The 17,976-nt window shown below is 45.9% G+C and overlaps 1 pseudogene; it reads left to right on the top strand.

Annotated features, from left to right (window-relative positions):
- Positions 1-8,822: 8,822 nt before the first annotated feature.
- LOC119320836 lies at positions 8,823-15,029 on the top strand (annotated as a pseudogene).
- Positions 15,030-17,976: the final 2,947 nt, after the last annotated feature.

The raw sequence follows: 17,976 nt of genomic DNA, 5'->3' as shown, positions 1-17,976 counted from the left end.
CTCCGTGCGTGCGTGATTTGGTTCTGCATATGGCTGTGTTTTTTGGGGGTTTTCTTCCCCCCTTCCTCGATGTGTTACTGTTATAGGCAGTAGTAGAACTTGGCACTTGGCAGTCATCGGGCTTGATGCTGCTGCATTGGCCGGTTATTGGCTCCTCAGTTTGTTCCTCACAGCATGGGGTCAGCAGTTTACCTCAACTTGTCTGCATTTTGTCTGTCCAAATGACAGACAATTGTAGCAGAGATGTCACACCAAGATAAACACCTTATTTGTTTGTAGAGATCTCTCATCTAGCTTTTCTTTCTTCTTAACGGTCCATTCTGTCTAATATGCACCGAATGTTTTATCGATTTTATTGGATGCATTCTGGTCCCTATATAAGTGTTGAACAAGACTCTGCTAATTTCGCGGATGACTTTCACATGGTCTCTTGTTTCACACATGTTGTTCATGTTTTTTGAGAACTGATGACAGTGAGATTCTCTCACTGCCTTTTATATTAAATAAGAAAAGTTAGGGGGGGTTAGAGTGTCCAGCACTATACAAATTACATGGGGGGGTTAAGAAAAGTAGCCAAAACAAAGATAGGGCTAAATCAAAGCAAGTTAACTATTGAATGTAGGGCCCCTGCTCCTGCTTTGATCGATGAACTAGCATGGCAAACTCTTGTTTAAATCTGTTCCTCCAGGAATCAAAAGAAGGTTGGATCCCTCTGAAATGTTTATCATTCCTCTCCTTCCAGACCCCCAAGCAGCAACTGCAAAAACCTCCAAAAACATCGGTCTAGCCCATCTGTCCTTGCCCTCATGCAACATTCTGATCCAGTATGTGCCATTTGACCACTGTATTCCCAGAACATTCCAACATCTCTGACTGAAAGGGCAGGTGAAGAAGAGATGAACACCATCTTCCTCAGGCGGATGGTGACAGAGTAGGCAGGTATAGTCATCATTTTGAACTCTGAAATGCCTCCTCCGGAGCATATTTCTAGTGTTCAACCTGTCAGCCAATAGCAGCCACAAGAACACCTTCCATTGCATTGTACATTTTGTTTTCCAGATCCAACCAAAAATCTCATCAACATGTATCTGGCTAAAGTAGTGTGCATAGTATTTTGAGGATCGAAATTCATCACCTCCCCAAACACAAGACCAGACGTCCTTCTCATCCGACAGTGTGGTCTCCAAGGTATCTGACTGCAATCCAGCAACCTCAGTCCTTGCCTCTAGGGATAGAGGTAGGTGGAACACCTCTCCCAATCTCTCAGAGGACAGAAGTTTCCTCACTGACATGTCTGGCTCCTTAGCAAATGATAAAGCTCTTGGGTATTTGTCTTGAAAAATCTGAGTATTCCAATTATCTTTCCAAAATAGGACCATATCCCCAGTCGAAACTTCCGATTTGGTGATCCCTCTATATATATTGGAAAGTTGCATGAGATCTTTCCACCAGAAGGATCCACATGGGTTAGAAGCATGAGGTATTTTTCCCACATAGTATGAATCCCAAACCAAATTTACCCAGGGAATATCATATCTGTTATAAAACTTGTGAAGCTGTTTCAACAACAACCCCTGGTTTTGTGTTTTGAGATCAATGACCCCCAGCCCTCCCTTGCTTTTGGGCTTGCATACCATATCCCAAGCTGCCAGCGAGGTGCCTCTAAACCCATCGTCAGATTTCCTCACCCAAAGACATGACCTGCGCAGCTTATCAAGGTGCTCAATTATCTTTGGGTTTATTTTGATGGAGCACATGGCGTAGATAGCCAAAGAGGTGACCACAGAATTGAGCAATGTTAGCTGGGAGGCATAATCCAGAAGAGAAGCTGCAGCAGGCACCCTCCTCTGAACTGACGTGACCAGTGGCATCAAGTCTGTCACGCTTGGGCATGTGGTGCCCATTTGCAAGCCCAAGTAAGTAAAGGGCATGCAACCAATAGAGCAGCCAAAAATGGCTGCAATTTCCCCTGCCAGCACCGGATCAGAATTGATGGGAACCAAGGTCGACTTGTGAAAGTTGATCTTTAGTCCCACCGACTTGGCGTAGTCAACCAGTATAGATTTCAACACTTGCGCTTGCGAGATACAAGCAGGGAACACAACGATTGTGTTGTCGGCATACTGAATTACATGATAGTTACTGTCAGAAGTGGGCAAGGGTAACTGCAGCAAACCAGACCGACTGGTATCATTGATCGCAGACTGTAACAGGTCCACTGCTAGCACAAAGATCAACGGGGACAACGGGTCTCCCTGCCGCACCCCACAAAGGCAGTCAAATTGTTTCCCAGGGGTTCCATTGAGCAGTACCGAAGAGCTTCCAGAGGCAAAGATACATTTGATCCACCCCAACCACTTCTCATTGAATCCCATATGCTTCATTATCTCAATCATCGGTTAATGCTGGATAGTATCAAAAGCTTTCGCAAAGTCCAGTTTCAGAATACAACATGCTCTCCCCGAAGCTTGGCATTGGTGAATGTATTCGAACGCCTAGGCCAAGCAGTCCTGGACCGATCTCCCTTTCAGAAAACCATACCGATTCCTATGAATGATCTTGAGTATAAGTTTCTGCAAACGGTTAGCCAGCAACTTAGTAATGAGTTTCAGACAACAATTAAGTAACATGATGGGCCTGAAGTCATTAGCAGTCTCCGGTGACTGGGTTTTAGGAATGACAGTTATAAAAGCCGAGTTTAGACTCTAAAGATCAGTGACACCCTTATAGAAATCATTGCACAACCTATATAAATCATCTTTGATAATGTGCCAGCACGATTTCAGAAAGCATCCATTAAAACCATCGGGGCCAGGAGCTCTGTCTGACGGCATTTCACGAACGACACTGTCAATCTCATCATGCGTGAAAGGTGTGGTTAGCTCCTCAAGACCCTCCACCTTTTTAATGATTCTAGACAGATCAAACTTCATTTCGTATTCTCCTTTCTTGCCCAATCTCTCCCTGTAACAATCAAATAATTCCTTTGCTTTACCCATATGGTCAGAAACTACTGTGCCATCCTGAAGCTTAAGCGAAGCTATGGAATTTTTACGATATCTCTCAGACGCAGCAGAGTGATTTTTTTGGTGTTATCACCTCCACAAGTAAACCAGCGTATCGTGTACCTCTTTCTCCAATATTCTCGCTTATAGCCAAGGAGGGTAATGAGGTGGTTTTTGAGGATCACCTTGAAGTTAGCTTCTGGTATAGTGAGAGATCTTTTGTCTTCGATATTGTCAAGTTCCAGAAGGGCCCAGTTGGAATTATCAATGCACAGGTTCAAACGAGAGATCTGCTTACTCCATCATTTAAGAGCATATCTTAAGTTCTTAAGTTTTTTGCACAAAAGTTGAGCCAAGTTTGGAGCATAGTCGCGCTTCCCCCAGGTGGACTGCACCAGATCAAAGAAACCTAGGTGGGATATCCTGAAGTTTTCAAACCTAAACACCTTACTCTTAGGGACCGATGTTTCAATCGAAATCATACAAGGATATGACCAGACACTGGCTTGGGTAGAGGACCCACTGTGGTGTTAGGATAATTTGAAGTCCAGTTGGACGAGGTGAAGAACCAATCGATTTGTTCGAGCAAAGGATCAATCTGCATGTTGCTCCATGTGTATTGTCTACCCTTAATCAGTAGCTCTACAAGTTTTTGAGAGTGAATGAAATCATTAAAAGTAAGCATGTCATTAACATCCCCCCCGGCTTGTTGCGATTATCCGGAGCTCTAATGTAATTGAAATCTCCATAGATTAGCCAATCCTCATCATCGGGTATATCTAGATCAAACAACCATGATGTGAAAGCAGATCTACCTGACCCAGTGCATGGCCCATAAACATTAACTAGTTTCCAGGAGCTTGTTGTATGCATTGAAGTGAACTAAACGCCCAAAGCAAAAGATTCAGAGAAAACACACTGCCAGAGAAAACAGAGCTGGCCCATAACACAATTAAACCACCAGAGGCCCCTTGGGAGGGCACAAACTCAAACTTATCAAATTTTTTGGGGCAGAATAGTTTAACAAAAGCAGGATCAAAGTTAGCACGCTTAGTTTCTTGCAAGCAGATAACTGAACAACCACTAGTAGTAATAGCATTACGCAGTGCCAATTGCTTCTTGTCCGAGTTGATCCCTCGAACATTCCAGCAGAGAACCTTCCATGCTTTACGCTGCATCGAGGTCACTGACGTCATTCCTGTGCCCACCTTGATAGCAAGCAGCTTCCTTGCGCTTAGCTGGCTTGGATGAACACCACACATATTAGTCCCAATGGACTGAATAACATGGATAGAAGTAGGAGGTGGGATAGTATCAGATACCTTGTCATGCCTCCTAGAGCTAGAGGTGCCACCATTGGAGAGGCCAAGAAGAGAGGGATCTTTCCTAGGCCTGACCTTAGACATTGTAGATCGCTTGTCAGTAAGCGGAGGCACCCTGAATCCGTCATACTTGTTTGAGCATGCACTACGACGAAGAAGAACAGTGTCCACATGAGCTGGCTCCTTGAGCATCATGCGCCCGATCGGGCTAGCAAAATTATCCACACAGGCAGGCACCTCCAGACTCAGTGGTTCATCAGACAGTGGCACGTCAAAAGCTGGCAACTCCAATTTGGAATCATCCAATGAGGCAGACACAACAAACACCAACCCCACACTAAATGCTGAACTGAATATGCAACCAAAAACATCAGATTCAGGTCTCACACAGGCAAGCAGAGCCAAGCACATGCTATCAAGTTAAAATTTAATAACAGCAAATGGATTGAGTGGAAAACATGTTGTGCTGGGAGTTTCAACTGGTAAAATAGTGCGGGTATAGATCCTCTTGAGCATACCACCCATCCACGAAAGCAGAGCACTGTCAGTGGCAAAGAACATAGCAACTTCAGAACCTCCAGCTCCGAAAAAGGCGTGCGCCGCAGAAGGAATCCCATTGATAAAACTGTCAGCCAACTTCTCCACATAAGAAAATTCAGTCCAAACATCAGACAGGTTGTCCACCAGGTTGTGCTCTTGTGGCACTCCATCCATCAGAGATGGTCCATCATATTCAAAGTAAGTTCTGAAACTGAAACCTATGTACAGAGGTGGTGCCACTGCCCAAGAGCTCCAACCATTGGCTTGCACCTGGTCCTGGGCTTGCTCATTGCCATTCCAAGCCGCCTCATTAGCTGCTTGCTGCGCCTCCATCTCATCGATCCTAGCTTGCTGCATGATCGTATAGTATGGCAGAGTGTACGTATGCGGTGGCGCATTCAGAAGAGGTTGAGTATCTTCAGTCCCCTGCAACCCAGGTACAATGTCTCTGCCATTTAGCACATAAACTAGGACAGACCAGGAACGGCCCAGTCCCGGCAGCACTCCAACTTTGGTGACCATCAGGCTATGAGGAACTTCCGCGATATCTTTGATGTGACACTTAACAAGGGCTCGAGCTTTTTTCTCGTTCGGTCTAGGCCAAGCTAGAAGCTTACCAAAGTGAGAAACCGCCTTATGAACATAATGTTCAGTCAAGTAATCCATAGGAAAAGCAAGCATCAAGATCCAAACTTCATATTGAAAAGAAGGCATTCTCATGTTAATCCCTTCATCATGGGGGATTAAAGTGAAGTAGGAATCCTCAGTTAAAGCATGCGGACCTTCCCTAATGGCGCCATCCCTACTCTGAGCATCAAGAAAATCCACACAGCCAATAGCAATCGGATAAACAAACTCGTCCTCAATCTGATACTCCAGATCCTCCCTAATGATCCGACAAACTTCCTCCAACCAGTAACTCTTCTGATGATCGGGGACAGGAGGGGTGATCTCAATCAAAGCGTAACTGTCGTGGTTCAGCGGCGGCTCATCCACAACCGTAGTGCTCCGTTGCAGACGATGATCAGGCTCGCGCTCAATGTGTGCTTCGACGGGGGTGAAGGCGAAAGGCCTGACCAGAAAGTTTGCCATGGCGACACCACTAGGGTTTTTCGAGGGCTCCAGGCTTGGAACAGGGGAAGACGAGGCAGAGGAGGGAGGGGAGGTGGATGAAATTGGGAAGACTACATCTGATTGGCCCCCCAGAGCGGTGGAGTTGACAGCTGCGGGGGAGGGAGTCGCATCGACAGGCAATGAGAGGTGGCCACGTCACTAGTACACGGGATTTTCTGTTTCACTTTCCATAACTGACCCTGATTTTTACCGTGTATATCCCGCCAACCTGTGCAGCTGATATCTTTCCGTTCCTCGAAACTAGGCATGGGCGGTTTGAAGCTTTTGGGCCGCCAACAATAAGTTGGCCCAATCCAACCCCCCCGGCAGATAGTATGACCCAATAAGCTACAGTATTGGCACCTCTTAAGCCCAGGACAACTAGGTCCAAAATGATCGTTACGATTACACACTAGGAAGGTACGTAGCTTACGGCCCAACATGCATGTATCTATTCGATCAAACTGATATTCAGGGCATAAACATTGATCGATGACACGGATACAACATTGGCAAAAAGTACCTGTGCAATATGATGCAAGATGTCCATGACGAGAGCAGCTTAAGCATTTCAGCAAACGAGAATCAATATACTCCTGAGTTGGCACATCTTTTATATGGACCATCAAGGATGCATCAATATCAGAGTAACCCGCTTGCCAGCCATCCATAATATGATATAGCTTATCATCTGAAATGGAGTTCCAATAGGATTCCTTGAAACGAGATCCCTTGAAAGAAGGCAAGACTTGCGAACTATCCTTTCCAGAACAAACAAAATCCCCCAGCCGGATATTCAGCTCCGGATCCGCAATCACCGAAAAGTTGAACTGACCAAAAGAGATATGTGCGGCGGCCGGCGGTCGTCCCAACTCCGGCGAAGAAATTTGTTTATCACCTCTCAAAGGATCCGGGAGTTGGACATCCAATGCCCGATGATCAAAAGCACTCTGCTGCTCTTGAAGCCATCTAGATTTGACAGCTATAGGACGTAAGCCCACCTCAGGAAGAAACCTGTCCGCGTGCCAGCCAATGTCAGAACGAACACAACATGAATCAATAACTCCACGAAATAGGTGAAAGTGGCAGATGAAGTCTGGCCAAATCCGACCCTTAAGGTCATAAATAAAATGTCCAACATGATTTGAGGCTACCGAGAACCTGAAACGGCAATCACTTAGTTGCAAAACCCTAAACTTCAAGCTGAGACCACCGATGCAGGATTGGAGCGCGAGGGCCACTGATTCCTCTGTCAACGTGAATGATGCCGACGAGAACGAGACAACAAGGAAGAATTCCTTGGCGGATCTAGGATTGGCCGAAGAGAAATGCACCATGGATCCAAACTTATCCTGTACCTGAGATTTAATCGCCAATCCCAGAGAGAAGTCCCAATGGAGGAGACTTTCCATGACTATGTGGTGGCTGCCACAGCAGGAGTTTACAGTGGCAGGAGGGTGGTGGTGGCCGCCGGGGCCGAAGTGGCCACCGGCGGTGGAGAGGGAGTCGCCTAGGAGAGCGAGATGGTTATTCATGCTGTTCATGTTGACACATTGACACTCTATTTGATCAGGCAACAACATCAACAGGTGGAGAGTGTCTAATACCGGCCGGGGTCCTGCTGTTTTAGTTTATGAGAGTCCTTGCATTTGGTATTCTTGATGACTCGCATCTCTGTCCATGCCTCTATTTTGCATATGGGCTGTTTTGTTGTTTGTTCAATCGAAAGAAAAAGAAGTTCCTTGATGCGCTCCAGACACTAGAGTAGGATCCACCATATAGTAGACCAGACGTTGTGTTGCATTGGCCGGTGGACTCCTCGATCTGTTAGCATTTGTCTGCATTTTCTCACATTGTTCTTGTATCTGATCCACCATTGCTTGTACTAGTCTGTCAAGAATACAAGTCTGTATAGCAGAGAGAGCACCACAAGCTAAATACCTTCTTTGTTGGGAACTCTCATCTGAATCATTTTTATAGTCCAGTTGCTCCAGTATATGTTCTTCTGATTTATTTGAGACATTCTGGACCCTAGAGTTGAATGAGACTGCTGATTTTGCATTTCGAATTACGACTGTCGCATGATCTCTTGTTTCATATGTTGTTCATGTTGATGCATTGACACTCTTGTAGTCAACCATAGCATTACCAGGTTGACACTCTTTAATGCCAAGATTCTGTTGTTTTAGTTTATGTTACCGTGATCCACCTATATGGTAAAATGAAGAAAACTCTTACTTGTCCAGCGCTTCAGCTCATGCATCTGCATGGTTCATTTGGACTGCAAACACCGTTGTTTATCCATTTGGTAAAAGCATCATGAAATGGTACATCAGTAGTGCTTGTTTAGTTAATCTTACTCTAGGCATGATAATTGGCAATCCTGCTCAGTTTTATAGATTTTACCTACTTGATCACTTAATCCATCATGATTTGTAAATACTATGCGTGTCGTGTCATACTGCCCAGCGAACTATCCTTCCCACTATCTGAAACATAGCATACTTCGGTTAGTTAGGCATCCCCAAAACTACAAATCAGACTGTTTTTAATTACACTGATGTATATTTTCTGGGCTTTAGTTTAATTTCGTCTTTTGACAGAGGTTGAGGGGAGTTTGTTCAATAAAAAATTGGTTTTTTCTTCTTCCCTTTTGATGCATTCGAAACTCTAGAGTCAAATGTAGTTGTATTGATTTCATGTCGGAGTTTTCAATTTTGATATCTTGTGGCTGTTGTGGACTTGTGGCATAATAAAATTATTATTCTTTTGCATCAATTTATTCACTATAATTGGTTTTCTGGTGGTTTTCTTTCAATATTAACCGAGGTGTGCTTAACTCATGTCACAGGATTGGACCAGTGATAGTGATGACGGTGATAAGTTTGAGTGGGACAGTGATAGTGATGATAGTGATAAGTTTGAGTGGGATAGTGATAGTGATGACAGTGATAAGTTTGAGTGGGACAGTGATGGTGAGGCTGAGCCCTCATCGGCTCCGGCTATGAGGAACTTCGATGCTCCTGGCCCATCCACACTCGTAAGTCAAACATAAATTTTGTATTTCAGCGCAAGAGCTATCCATGATATGTTATAATTATGTTAATGGTGTGATATTTGTTCATGTAACTATCTAAAGAGTTTGGATGGGTGGATCAACGGGGAAGCGCCGCCTACTTCTTTGATCGAGGGATATGTGGCAATGGGCTTCCCAAAAGAGATGGTCGTGACGAGTATCAAGGAGATTGGTAATATAGAAGTAATCAGCTCCATTTTATTTATCCTGTTTGTGTTTGTACCTTTTTTAACACCTCCTGTTTTCAGGACATAGTGATGCAGATGCTCTGCTCGAGCTACTCCTCATGTACAAGGTATTTGACTATTTATCCATGTGCTTTATTACTCAATTTATTCTGTACTGCTCTTGATTCATGGCAAGGGTCGTTTATTCGGATTGAGATGTGAAATGCAGGCACTAGGTGATGATTATGAAGTGGACAATCACTCTAATTTTGGCTGTAGCCCCCCTAGTGTTGAAGATGATGATGGTCTTGATTTTCAGAACTGGGATGGCGATGATGGTACTGGTGGTAAAGAGTCAAGCTCTGATGATTCTGGTTATGAGGTAAATGATTTCTTATCTCTAGTTCAGCAGCAAAAAATTCTTTAATCATATGTATGCTAATATATGTGAGATCTTTGCCATGCACACCTTGAGCACCCCTGTTCTTACTGTTTTGAGCTTTCATCAGTGTAGTAGCATTTCATTGTGAAGTTTGAGCACTTGAAATTTTCTACATAGGATTTTCACCATGTTAAAGTTCTTTTTTCCTATAAAAGCGTAATATAAGGAGTGATTTAAATAACGTTAGACAATACCTCCTACAGATTAATCAAACAAACTAGAAAACTATAGAAACTGGGTGTATTATTGTCCTGCTTGTTTGTGAATTTCATGAATCAGAAAAATAATTTCTGTCAGACACCACTTGTTTTATCTCCAGTTCTTATGCATTTGAATATTAGTAACAAGGATTATGACTTGTGGAGTTATGTTGCTACAAGAAAATTATATCAGGTGGTTGAACCAAGAGAAGATATTACACATACTATAGGTGCTTTAACCTGCAGGAGTCTAAATTCGTGCAACGGTTATGGTTTTTGATATAGTTTGTAGTCCAAGATATAGTGTACAATCATACTGGGCTCAGAAGTGTTCGGAAGAATTAGAAGCTAAACTTGAATGTTGAATACTATAGAAAGAAGTAATGATATAGCTGGACCTAAATAATTCTATCCTACACTGTTGTAAAGTTTGTGCTGCAACCCAGCTCTTCGCTTCTCCATAAAGGTGGGTTGAGAACTAGCATGCATGTTAGGATGAACAAGGTCTTTAAGATTTAAATGGCATAGTTCAAGATTCTTCTTTTGACTTTCAGCTACACAAAATGATCATAATGCTGGAAAAGAACATCACTTACCACATTAATTAGTTGCATCAAACAACCTTCCAAGACCAACCTCAGGAAAGCAACATCTACCTCTTAGAGCTGACATCTAATCTTGGCTTTTGTCATACCTTTGTGCAGGATTTTCTACGAGAGATGTCAGACAAGGATGAGAAGATCAACTCATTGCGAGGCATGGGATTTTCTGAAGATGAAACAAACATGGCTATTACGATATGTGGTATGCCGTATGCCTCCGTTTGACCCTCATTCTTTCTTCATGGAAAAGGCACCACCTTATTCTATATACTTTTGTTTAAAATTTTCCCAGGTGTGGATGCTGATCTCTCTATATTGGTTGACTCAATTAGTGCATCACATGTTATAGAAGTTTGTCACTCTAGAAACTTATCTGACCATCAGGTACCTTGTGGTTTGATGCACAATCGAACAGGAAAATGGTTTCGCTCTTTTAATTTGATGAAGGACACTGGAATCTGTGTACATTGGCAGGTTACAGATAGATGCTTCGATTCCTTTGGAGGGAGAAAGAGAGCAAGATTGATTGAAGAGAGCAAGAAAAAGAGGAAGAGATATGGAGGTGGAGCACAAGGCAAACGACCTTCCTCGGATGGCAGCGATGAGGAATCAATGCCTCTCCCAAATCCAATGGTTGGGTTTAACTTTCCTGGTTATAGGGGACCATCAATGACCCAAGTGCTTCTTGAACTAGCTACCGGACCACCTTATTTCTACTATGAAAAATGTGGCCCGAGCTCCAAAAGGTGTATGGGCGAAAATTACAAGGTTTTTGTTTGACATTCAACCAGAGTTTGTGCATTCTCTTCATCTGTGTGAAGCTGCTAGGAAAAGGGGATACATCCAAAATTTGCCAACCGAGAACAGATCACCGCTTCCCCCTCTACCTCCAAAGACCATATTTGAGGCATTCCCTGATTACAAGATGTGGTGGCCATCCTGGGACCAGAGAACACACCTCAGTTGCTTGCAAACATGTATGGCAAGTGCAAAGGTGACAGAACGGATCCAGCGCGCTCTTTCAAGCTCAGGCAATCCACCACCTCAAAGTGTACAGAAATATGTCAGGCATGAATGCTCAAAATGGAACCTTGTCTGGGTTGGCAAAAACAAGGTTGCTCCATTGGAACCTCATGAGATGGAGTATCTTCTTGGTTTCCCAAGGGATCACACAAGAGGAGTCGGCAAGACACAGAGATACAAGTCTCTCGGCAACTCATTCCATGTTGACAAAGTCGCTTACCACTTGTCAGTGTCAAGGGTCATGTTTCCCAATGGTGTTACTGTGTTGTCCTTGTTCACCGGTATCGTAGGAGGAGAGGTTGCTTTGCACAAGCTTGGGATCCACATGAGGGTAGTAGTTTCTGTTGAGATATGCAAAGCTAATAGGGAGATTTTGAGGAGTTGGTGGGATCAAACCCAGACATGCACGTTGATTGAGATTGCTGATGTGAAATTCCTCAAGGATGATGAAATTGCATCATACGTTAGTAGATTTGGTGGCTTTTACTTGGTGATTAGGGGCAGCCCATGTAATAATCTTGCCGGAAGTAACCAACACCATCGTGATGGCTTGGAGGGCAAGCACTCATCTTCGTTCTTTGACTACTTTAGGATCTTGAATTCCGTCAAGTCAGCTATGGCGACAATGCAGCCTAACCGCTGTAGTACCTATGCTATCCATTAATGCTTATATCTAGGAACTGTAACCGATCTGTGTTTAAACATTGAGTTGATGTGGAGGATGTTTATTTGGGAGAAAGATCACATTAACATTTAGCTGGATTATCTATTATTGCTAACTAAGTTATGGCATGTTCATCTTTATTTGGAAAAAGCACTATTGCAGCCCCCTTCAAATCTTCCAGAGCCTATTTTTGTACAGGCAGGGTGTAATTTGTACACCTGATGTGGTGGGGAACATGTTCTTAGAAAGGTATATTTAATCATGTTCTTTGTTGAATGAATGGATATCGCCACAAAATTTCTAATAAGTATCAACTTGCAGGTTTGTCTCGAATTTATGGCAAATGGTGGGTCCTTCTGTTTTACTGTCGCTGTCTAGTTTGTTTTATCACTATTTCTCTTGAACTCTCATCATTATATCTGAATCCAGCATGACAGCCGGCAGTGTTGTTCTTCATTCTAATTTGGCAATAGTCATCTGACCTTGCAAATCTACAACACTTGTGAGTTGTGATTAATGCTACTGTTTTTATTATTATTCCAAGAGTTTAGCAGTGAAATCTGTTGTTTGGTATATAATCTTGTTGTTACCCTATTTGGAAGTTTGATAAAATGCATGGAGCTTGTAGTGTAGTGTTGCTTGGTTATGTTGTCACAACTTGCAGTGAGACACTGTTTTTATCTGTACTATACTACTTTGTTTCAGAATGTACTTGCTTGTTCCATGTGTTCGACTCTGGAGTTTGGTGTAGAAAGCAGTACTTTATTACTACTGGAAACATCTTCCTTTTTGCGCAACTTGTCAGATAAATAAATAAGTTTCCCCAACAGGATTTTAACGAGTCGAGTTTATGTTCTTGATATATTTCTTGTAGACTGCATCCGGAGAGGCAGTGCAGGATGCATTATCTCATCTTCAGAAGCTGACCATCCATTACAGTGCAGGCAACCTTAGGTATGACGAAAACAGATTTCTTTTGCTTTTGTTGTCACATTGCCAATATGACAATGAATTTGCAGTGCACATGACTGCACTTTCTACCTTGATCTGCTTGCCAACTTATAATTTGCATAGTTTGTCCTTGGTCTGAAAATCAAATCGTGATGTTATATTTCGAATCAGGTTGTTGTCTGGATCATATGGACAATATACACAGTCACGATGCTGTTATCCATTTTCCATCAAGTAAGTTTCCACTACATTTATTTCTGTTGCTTTTCAGAATCCCTATACCATCCAGATGTAGAGCAAAGCTAGAAGTACGGAGAAAGGTCCTCAGCAATCACCAAGGCTGATTACTACCTTTTCTTGTTTTCTACAGTTGATGACTTCAAATTATTCAAGGAGTGTGCAGCATACAAGGATGTAAGGTTTCTGCACTTGTATACATAGAAATTTCGGTGTTGTTAAATTCTGTTTTGGATGGATTTTGATGGGGAATTTTTGTTTTTATCAAGGATCAGATAATACTAAGAGACTAACAAGAGTACAGTAAATTACTAGGTTATCCTTAGTTCGATACACTAGAACTTGCCGTCGTTACTTTCTTGGGGCTCTGAAAATAATTCCTCTGAAACTGAATCATTCAGTCATACCGTCAATTTAGTAAATAGTTGCTCTGGAAACTGGGATCTCTCATCTTGGTTACCTTTACCTACTGTGTTAGAATAAATCCGAGGCATACCGTTGATTCGTTGATCACCCGAGGACCAAGCAATCACACGAGCACGACACCGAGATTTGTTAACGAGGTTCACCGATATGGCTACATCCCTGAGGCCTGACTACGGGTGCTCCTCCCCGTGACACCGTCACAATACCGCACCCGGTCGCCCTGGACACCGGCACATGCCGCCGGCTTCCCTTGTGTTCCGGTGCTATTATGTTGGCATAGGTTACATCGTGTGTCTACCCCCTCTATATATGAGAGGCCTAGGATACAAGTGTCCTACTTGGACACGACTCCATATCCTATATAAACACAATACAACTACAAGTCCAACTGTAACCTACCTTGTACACTATATTCGACACAACTCCAACAAACTCCACCTTGGCGAATATTCTCCACCACCTTGAATTCATCAATGCGTCAAACTTCCATGTACATTGGATTTGAGTTTATCCCATCAGCACCACTGCTACTCCAAAGACTCCATATGACTCCACCTGCAACTTGTAGTCCCTTCTTTTCTTTACCACAGTCAACACTCGAGCAGGCGCCAGCACAAGGGTGGGCGCCGCGAGCATCGCTCCAACGACAGCAACCTGAAGGCCATGCCGCCGCTCCCGCTGCTTACGGGCCTGGGCAGCACTGACACAGGGATCGCCGCTCCTCCGCCACTCGCCGGCCCCGCGTCGCTGGTGTCTGCCTTCTTCGCCGCGGCGGACTCCGTTCCCCCCCTCCGCTGCCGCCGCTCGCCATCGACACCGGCAACAACCAGCAAGAGATTGATCAGGTCATTGCTGACGCACTCGCCGCCCCACTGGAGTTCTCCTCCTAGCCCGTCGCGGCAGCCTGTCGTGCACCTCCCTCGTCCGCCTCCACTGCTGTCCACGTTGGCGCTATGACACAGCAGGTCATGCAGCTCCAGATTGGCTGCGAGGACGGGCACGCGGGGCCAAGCAGCAGCCTGTTCTCCAAGCCTTCAGCGCACCTCATCCCTGCTCCACCGGCCCGCCGCACCCCGGCACCCCCAAGACCCGCACCAGCGCTACACCGACCAGGCAGAGCGCACGGCAGGCGGCTGCGGGCCACAAGGCACCTGTGGCGCAGTGCGCCTCTCTGCTTCTGGTCAAGCAGTTCGGCCTGCTTGGCCCCAAGGAAGCCATGACCGCAAAAGCTGCCGAGGCCCTTGAGGGAGTCCTGGATTAGGGGGTATCCGGACAGCCGGACTATATACTTTGGCCGGACTGATGGGCCGGGAAGATACAAGACTCAAGACTTCGTCCCGTGTCCGGATGGGAATCTTCTTTGTGTGGAAGACAAGCTTGGCGATCCGGATATTAGATCTCCTTCTTTGTAACCGACTTTGTGTAAACCCTAGCCCCCTCCGGTGTCTATATAAACCGGAGGATTTGGTCCGTATAGGGACAATCATAATCATCATAGGCTAGCTTCTAGGGTTTAGCCTCTACGATCTTGTGGTAGATCAACTCTTGTAATACTCATATCATCAAGATCAATCAAGCAGGAAGTAGGGTTTTACCTCCATCGAGAGGGCCCGAACCTGGGTAAAACATCGTGTCCCTTGCCTCCTGTTACCATTAGCCTTAGATGCACGGATCGGGACCCCCTACACGAGATCTGCCAGTTTTGACACCGACATTGGTGCTTTCATTGAGAGTTCCTCTGTGTCGTTGCTGCAAGGCTCGATGGCTCCTTCAATCATCAACAACAATGTGGTCCAGGGTGAGACTTTTCTCCCCGGACAAATCTTCGTGTTCGGCGGCTTCGCACTGCGGGCCAATTCGCTTGGCCATCTGGAGCAGATCGACAGCTACGCCCCTGGCCCTCAGGTGAGGTTCGGAAACTTGAACTACATGACCGATATCCATGGAGACTTGGTCTTCGACGGATTCGGGCCTACGCCAGGAGCGCCGAACAGTCTCGATGAGCACAGTTCAGACCTGTTGTCAGACAATACTCGGGATATCGCACCTGCAGGAGCCCCAAACCTAAATCTGGGGCAGATGGCATCGTCCGAGGATGGGTGGATGGACCCCGCCCCGGAGGCCGCACACTCATCGGTGGTAGAGCCGATCACAGACTTCACCCCCAAGGAAGCCTGTGTCTCCGGACCTCTGGACTCGTGTCTGGTTGTAGGGCCCAGACCGCGCGCCCCTGAGCCCGCCGATTCTAGCTGGGCTCCGGTAATGGAGTTCACCGCGGCGGATATCTTCCAGCACTCGCCCTTTGGCGACATGCTGAACTCATTAAAGTCTCTCTCTTTGTCAGGAGACTCTTGGCAGAACTATGTCCGGCTCGAGTGGGAAGCAGGCGACGAGGGAATTCGTTGCCCACCCATCACCGACTTCATTGCCACGGTCGACGATTTGACCGACGTGCTTGACTTTGACTCTGAAGACATCGACGGTGTGGACGATGATGCAGGAGATGAACAGGAACCACCGCCCATGGGGAGCTGGACAGCCACCTCCTCATATGATATATATATGGTGGACACTCCGAAAGAAACCAATGGTGATGAGGCAATGGAGGATAACCCCTCATGGAAGAAAGCAAAGCATGGGCGTCATCGGCGCCGCTCCAAGCCCCGCCACAGCAATACCAGCACAGGAGACGAAAACAATCCGGATGGTGCCGAAGATGAATACAACCCCGATCAGCCTGCCTTCGAGCAGGCTGAACAGGAAGACCGGCAGGTTAGCCCAGACGAACAGGAGAGGGACGGGTACCCGGAGGAGGACAACTACATGCCCCCCTCTGAAGACGAGATTAGCCTCGGTGACGACGAATTTGGCGTGCCTGAGGACCCCGTAGAGCAGGAGAGCTTCAAGCGCCGGCTTATGGCCACTACGAGGAGCCTGAAAAAGAAGCATCAGTAGCTCCAAGCTGATCAAGATCTGCTCACAGACAGATGGACTGAAGTCTTGGCGGCCGAGGAATATGGACTCGAGCGCCAGACCAAAGGTTATCCAAAGCACAAGTGGATACCTCAACTCGAGGAGGAGCCTATCCTGCCAGCACAGGACGAGGCTGACCGGCCACCTCGTGGCCGGGATAAAACGGCATATCAGCCCGAATACCAGCCCGCACCCCCACACCAATACACTACGGCCCAGGGCAATAGGCAGGACCTGCGAGACATATTGGAAAACAAGGCAGGACAGCCAAGATCAATCTACGGATCGCGTGGGCGCGCCCCAACACGTGACAATGATCTTCATGCCGGATACACTATCAACAAGTCCGGCCGGGCCGAACACATCCAACCAGACTCATTCGAACTGCGTAGCCACATAGCCCGGCATAGAGGCGCTGCACACCCCCTCTGCTTCACTAACGAAGTGATGGATCATGAATTCCCAGAAGGGTTTAAACCCGTAAACATTGAATCATACGATGGCACAACAGACCCCGCAGTATGGATCGAAGATTTCCTTCTCCACATTCACATGGCCCGCGGTGACGGTCTACACGCCATCAAGTATCTTCCCCTTAAGCTCAAAGGACCGGCCCGGCACTGGCTAAATAGCCTGCCGACAAATTCCATTGGTAGTTGGGAAAACCTGGAGGACGCGTTCCTCGACAACTTCCAGGGCACGTACGTGCGACCACCAGATGCCGATGACTTGAGCCACATTACCCAACAGCCCGAAGAGTCAGCCAGAAAATTCTGGACTCGGTTCCTAACTAAAAAGAACCAAATTGTCGACTGTCCGGACGCCGAAGCCCTGGCGGCCTTTAAGCATAATATCCGCGACGAGTGGCTTGCCCAACACCTCGGCCAGGAAAAACAAAAATCCGTGGCGGCCCTCACGACACTCATGACCCGCTTTTGCGCAGGAGAGGACATCTGGTTGGCTCGCAGTAGCACCACGCCAATAAACTCTAGCACTTCAGGTGTCTGCAAAAATAACGGCAAGCCACGGGTCAACAGACATAAGCGTCGGAACAATGGCGACAACACTGAAGACACGGCAGTCAACGCCGGATTCAGTGTCTCAAAATCCGGTCAGTGGAAAAAGCCGTTCAAAAGAAACAATCAGGGACCGTCCAGTCTGGACCGCATACTTGATCGCTCGTGCCAAATTCACGGCACCTCGGATAAGCCAACAAAGCACACTAACAGAGACTG

This window comes from Triticum dicoccoides, chromosome 6B (assembly GCF_002162155.2).
Source record: "Triticum dicoccoides isolate Atlit2015 ecotype Zavitan chromosome 6B, WEW_v2.0, whole genome shotgun sequence".
Classification (NCBI taxonomy): Eukaryota; Viridiplantae; Streptophyta; class Magnoliopsida; order Poales; family Poaceae; genus Triticum; species Triticum dicoccoides.
The sequence above is the reverse complement of the archived record's forward strand: the minus strand, read 5'-3'. Positions and strand labels throughout refer to the sequence as shown.